The sequence below is a fragment of the Tupaia chinensis genome, unplaced genomic scaffold (genome assembly GCF_000334495.1).
Source record: "Tupaia chinensis unplaced genomic scaffold, TupChi_1.0 Scaffold148646_1, whole genome shotgun sequence".
Taxonomy (NCBI): Eukaryota; Metazoa; Chordata; class Mammalia; order Scandentia; family Tupaiidae; genus Tupaia; species Tupaia belangeri.
The window spans coordinates 16,381-17,918 of record NW_006208495.1 but is presented as its reverse complement, the minus strand read 5'-3'; the positions used below and the strand labels follow the sequence as shown (position 1 = coordinate 17,918).

General features: G+C 35.9%; 1 pseudogene; it reads right to left on the bottom strand.

Moving 5' to 3' along the window:
* Nucleotides 1-1,538, bottom strand: part of LOC102469042 (keratin, type I cytoskeletal 18 pseudogene) — a 5,879-nt pseudogene that overhangs the window by 2,972 nt on the left and 1,369 nt on the right.

Below are 1,538 nucleotides of genomic sequence, written 5' to 3'. Positions count from 1 at the left end.
TTTGCTATAGGGTGTGTGTGCTCGCCAGACAGACAGAAAGAGACAGAGAGATAGAAAGCGAGAAATCACCCCCCAGGGGAGATGGCCATGCAGCAATCCCTTCTCCTCCGTTCTCCTCTCGGGATCTTGGGTACGCACGCACATGCGCCTGGTGTGAGTTTAAGCCACTGGGTCCGGGATGTGAACCGCGGTCAACTACGTGGGAGTCCAGCGACATAGCCATTACACTAACTGCTGGTCCCGAGATTTTGATAGGGATTATATAGTTTTCAGATTCTTTGGAAGGATATTGCTTTCCTAATGGTTTTCCGATCTAAGAATATGTAATATCTTTCCATTTACTTAGGTCATATTTAATGTTTTTAATAATGCTTTGTAGATTTCAGAGGATAAGATTTACATGGTTTTTATTAAATTTATCCTTAATGTTTTATTCTTTTTAATGTTATTGTAAATAAAATAGTCTTTCAAATTTAAAATATAACTCATTCATTGTGCATGCATAGAAATACATTTGACTTTTGTATATTGACTTCCTATTCTGCAACCTTGCTGAAATTTTTATTAATTCTGTTCGTTATTTAGTGAACTCCTTGGGATTTTCTATGTACAAGATGGTGTCATCTGCAAATAGAAACAGTTTTGTAACTTTCTTTCTAAATTTATTTTAATGTCAAAGGGCACATGTGCATGGGGGAAGGAGAAATAGAGAGGGAGGGAGAGAGAGAAAGAGATAGGGAGGGAGGGAGGGTGTGTGAGAGAGAGAGAGAATATGACCCTTGATGGGGCTTAATTACTGCACAATCCATTTTCTTCTAATTCTCCATACTGTCAGGATCCTGGGTATGCATACACATTGGCCAGCATGTTTTTCAAGGTGCTGGATCTGTGACTCAAACCCTGGATAGCCATGTGGGATCTGGCTTTTTCTGTACAATGCTTGACTGCTGTTAATGGAGCTGGCCCTTTTTTTTCTTTTAATCTTGATGCTTTTTATTTCTGTTTATTGTCTTATTGCTAGAACCTCTAGTACAATGTTTAATAGGATTGATGAGAAATAACAAGTTTTTTTTTTTTCCAGTTATGAGACAGAAAGCATTCAATCTTTCACCATCAATTGTGATGTCAGCTGTAAGTTTTTCTTATATGCCTTTCATCAGATCAATAAAGTTTCTATTTTTATGTTGTTGAGTGTTTTAGACATGAAAGAATGTTGGATTTTGTCAGCTCCTTTCTCTGATCTATTGAGATGAGCATGTGATTTTTGTCTTATATTCTCTCTCTCTCTTTTTATTTGATTCATACTCATTGAAGTCTTTTATTAGATCACTTTATATAAATTCGTTTGCAAGATCACTTTATATAAATTTGTTTGCAAAGTCTTGCCCTTAACTTTCTAGTCCCTTGTGTTTTGGATTTGTCTTACAGTCTCTTGATGTGATGTTACTCATTAATTGTTTTTAGGATGCTAAACCAATTTTGCATTCTGGCATTAATACCACTTGATCATAAAATATAATACCTTTATTTTTTTGACA